The 4629-nt window shown below is 42.6% G+C and overlaps 1 protein-coding gene across 1 annotated transcript in view; it reads left to right on the plus strand.

The window, feature by feature from the left end:
• The first annotated feature begins 846 nt into the window (after positions 1-846).
• The window catches only part of per3 (period circadian clock 3), a 64206-nt gene continuing 60423 nt past the window's right edge, over positions 847-4629 (plus strand). Inside the window, exon 1 of the mRNA XM_079844276.1 lies at positions 847-928. The gene's annotated coding sequence lies outside the window, so the exon portion shown is untranslated. The remainder of the gene's footprint in view (positions 929-4629) is intronic.

The following is a 4629-nucleotide window of genomic DNA, read 5'->3' on the forward strand; positions in this document are numbered from 1 at the left end:
TATGCTCATTTACAATCATTTCTGTCGCCAGAGGTGCTTACCCCTTGCTTATTTGAGGGAAACGGAGGAGATAAAACGGCACATACGGCTTTTATTTTACGTAATTTGTATATTTGTTTCATAAACACCGGATCCGTAGGGGCTGCCATTGTTGTTTCGCGGGCTATGTGACGTCAGAGCTCGTAACTGGGAGTACATCGATCTAGTATGAGTTCACGGGTGGGAAGTCACGGGTTTGACTGCCGTTCCAGTGCACTTTCACGGGTAGAAGGTTGGAAAAACACGGGTTACGGTTCCAGTGACAAAGGCGGAAGCGCAGAGGACAAAGCAAAACAAAACTTGGTTTGTATGACAGTTAGCATAAGTTGGAGATTACATTTTGTAAAGTTTTAAATTTGGATATTTGTCTTACACAATCGAAGGCCTTTATTCACCCCCGGAGCCGAGTGGAGCAGTTATATGATGGATAAATGCACTTTTTATGGACTTAAAACAGAAACTGCCATTATAAAGCTTTGAAGAGACTTTTTTTTAAAAATATAACTCTGTTTATATTCGTCTGATTGAAGAATGTCAAATACACCTAGAATGACTTGAGGGTGTGTAAACCATGGAGTAATTTTGATATTTGGGTGAACTATCCCTTTAACCCGAGGGGGTGGCGTTACAACGGTTCATCTCCACCGCTACGCCTTTGTTTTCATCTGTTGTATAACATGGTGGTACACGTGAGCCCAGCCGCATCCTCGCGGTCCAGGCTGACGTCATGTCCACGCCCCTCGACCAATCATAGTCGTAGGGAAACACTCCCACCAATGGGAGTCGAGTAGGCGTGGCCAAACTCACGTGGGGGCTGTGTTGCGTTCCGGTGGAGTAATGGAGGGACACACGAGAAACTGGAGCAAGTGATAATTGAAATAAACATCAAGTAAGTGATGGTTTTGTTTTACTTATCTCAAGCTCACGGAAGAGATATATAGATATAATAGTGCGGTGATGTTCAAGGGAGTTAATACGATAAGAAACGCAGTCTTCCACTATTATCTTCAGCGATTTCAGGTATATCACATTATTAAAGAACTATATCACACAATCATCTGCACTCACTTCTGATAAGTTAAATATGTAATAAGCTGTGTGTGTATTTTCGGGAGACATCACGTTTGCTTATGCATGTAGCTATGCGCATGCGCACTGCTCGTCCGACTTGCTCTATTGTAAATTGCAGGAGTTCTGTCCTCATTTATATGTTTGTGTGTTGCTGGTGGGAAGGTGTGAGATGCACGGCTCGGGTTGAGGGTTTTAGCGGAACATCTTTCTCTCTGCAGACTCGTGGCCGTGCATGTGCATCGCGGAGGCGCGCATCAGTGTCACAAAGTAATATTTTGTCTATTGCTTTCGTTACATGAGTTATGAATGTGGGATCTATAGAGGATGCTTGTTCTTCCAGTGATGCTGTGGATATCAGGGGTCTGTAGTTGCTTTATATCTTAAATGCTGCATGAGCTAAAGTTTGATTTAAGTGATTCATAAGAGTTTTATGAATGAGCCAACAAAGTATGTTGTTGTCGTTTATTGGTGAACATTTGATGTTTATTGTGAATAACCACTCATTCCTATTCCAGCATGAGGCTCATGATAGGATTTAATGATGAATCAATCAGGGTTTTACAGTCATGGAGATGTGCAGTCAGCTGTTATGGATTTTTTTGCCTGTAATTATGGATGATGGAGGGATATAAAATGGATGGTGCCTATAATTAGAAAGCAGTGGTGCAATTTTGCAACAAATATTTTGTGCCATATTTGGTGAAAAGTGTGGCTATCGGCCAATGCTGAAGTAATGCCGCAGACTCAAGACTCAGAGTCAGTTTTCAAATTGAAATGTAGGGTCTGGAAAAGTCATGGAAACTTCTATAATAAATAAAAAGTAGTTAGTTTTACTCTGGTCTGAAATGTTTCATCAGCTAGAAGTTTGGATCTGAGCGTCAGAGACATTTATACACTAATTATAATCATTTAAAGGTGTGTTTAGTTGTTTTTTTTATGGTTAAATACTCCAAACTATAAGCCATTTGTATTGTTAATTTCACTGGGAAAAGTAATTTGTCTTTAAAGGGATGGCTCACCCCAAAAAAAAGTGTTATGTTTATCTGCTTACCCCCAGGGCATCCAAGATGTAGGTGTCTTTGTTTCTTCAGTGGAACACAAATTAAGATTTTAACCGTTGCAGTGTGATAGTCGTATAATGTCAATGGGGATATTTTTAGACATACGAATCCTCATTAAACCCTGCAGCTCGTGGCGACACATTGATGTCTTAAGACACGAAACGATCGGTTTCTGCGAGAAACCCAACAGTATTTATGTTATTTTTTTTACCTCTTATTAGACGAAAGTCATCTAGTATTCCCAGCGCCATAACTTCCGGCGAATAAGGTCAAAATACTGGCGCGATCAGAGATATATCTACGTAGATGCCTCATTCCACCGATCCGCAGGCACTAATGAGGAATCTATGTATATATCTATGATCATGCCGGTATTTTGACCTTATTCGCCGGAAGTGATGGTGCGAGGACAGCTAATGCGGAGCCATTGAAAAAAATGAAATACATATGGATATTTTTCTTACACAAACGCATCGATTCGCTTCAGAAGGCCTTTATTAACACCTCTGAGCTGCGTGGAGCAGTTATATGATGGATAGATGCACTTTTATGGACTTCAAGAACAGAGCAACTATTACTGCTATTATAATGCTTGGATTAGCCTGAACATTTTTAATATAACTCCGATTGTATTCGTCTGAAAGAAGAATGTCATATACACCTCGGATGACTTGAGGGTGAGTAAATCATGGGCTAATGTTCATTTTTGGGTGAACTATCCCTTTAAGATTGTATAAGCATCTCAAACAGCCCAATATCGCAACGCTGAGCAGATCAGGGTAACCTGTTCTTTATTTTTCTACTAATTTCTTCTGTCCATTCGTCTGTCTACTCCAGTGTTATTTTAGAAGTTGAAGTGTAATGTCTGCACACTGAATTTACAACTCCAAAAACATTTATTAAAGGGATAGTTCACTCAAAAATTAGTTGTCACCCTCATGTTGTTTTAAACCCGTAAGACTTTCGTTCATCTTTGAAACACAAATTAAGATATTTTTGATGAAATCTGAGAGATAATTGACCCTCCATTGACAGCTACACAACTGACACTTTAACGCTTCAGAAAGTTCATAATGAGATCGTAAAACTAATCCATATGAGCGGAGCGGTTTAGTCCAAAATTTCAATCACTTTATATGATGAACGTTTTAATGTAGGCTTTAAACATATAAACATTCATCAACTCACACACATCAGTTGTGGTAAACAGAAGCTCAAGCATTTACGCTTGACGTGTGAGAACCAATGAGGTTCGTTCTCGTGTTACGCATCACGTTTGAGCTTCAGCGAGAACCAATGAGGTTCGTTCTCGTGTTACGCATCACGTTTGAGCTTCAGCGAGAGCCAATGAGCTTCGTTCTCGTGTTACGCATCACGTTTGAGCTTCAGCGAGAGCCAATGAGCTTCGTTCTCGTGTTACGCATCACGTTTGAGCTTCAGCGAGAGCCAATGAGCTTCGTTCTCGTGTTACGCATCACGTTTGAGCTTCAGCGAGAGCCAATGAGCTTCGTTCTCGTGTTACGCATCACGTTTGAGCTTCAGCGAGAACCAATGAGGTTCATTCTCGTGTTACGCATCACGTTTGAGCTTCAGCGAGAACCAATGAGGTTCAGTCTCGTGTTACGCATCACGTTTGAGCTTCAGCGAGAGCCAATGAGCTTCGTTCTCGTGTTACGCATCACGTTTGAGCTTCAGCGAGAGCCAATGAGCTTCGTTCTCGTGTTACGCATCACGTTTGAGCTTCAGCGAGAGCCAATGAGCTTCGTTCTCGTGTTACGCATCACGTTTGAGCTTCAGCGAGAACCAATGAGGTTCGTTCTCGTGTTACGCATCACGTTTGAGCTTCAGCGAGAGCCAATGAGCTTCGTTCTCGTGTTACGCATCACGTTTGAGCTTCAGCGAGAACCAATGAGGTTCGTTCTCGTGTTACGCATCACGTTTGAGCTTCAGCGAGAACCAATGAGGTTCGTTCTCGTGTTACGCATCACGTTTGAGCTTCAGCGAGAACCAATGAGGTTCGTTCTCGTGTTACGCATCACGTTTGAGCTTCAGCGAGAACCAATGAGGTTCGTTCTCGTGTTACGCAGCACGTTTGAGCTTCAGCGAGAGCCAATGAGCTTCGTTCTCGTGTTACGCAGCACGTTTGAGCTTCAGCGAGAGCCAATGAGCTTCGTTCTCGTGTTACGCAGCACGTTTGAGCTTCAGCGAGAGCCAATGAGCTTCGTTCTCGTGTTACGCATCACGTTTGAGCTTCAGCGAGAGCCAATGAGCTTCGTTCTCGTGTTACGCATCACGTTTGAGCTTCAGCGAGAGCCAATGAGCTTCGTTCTCGTGTTACGCAGCACGTTTGAGCTTCAGCGAGAGCCAATGAGCTTCGTTCTCGTGTTACGCAGCACGTTTGAGCTTCAGCGAGAGCCAATGAGCTTCGTTCTCGTGTTACGCATCACGTTTGAGCTTC

The sequence above is a fragment of the Gobio gobio genome, assembly GCF_949357685.1.
Source record: "Gobio gobio genome assembly, chromosome: 19".
NCBI classification, from domain to species: domain Eukaryota; kingdom Metazoa; phylum Chordata; class Actinopteri; order Cypriniformes; family Gobionidae; genus Gobio; species Gobio gobio.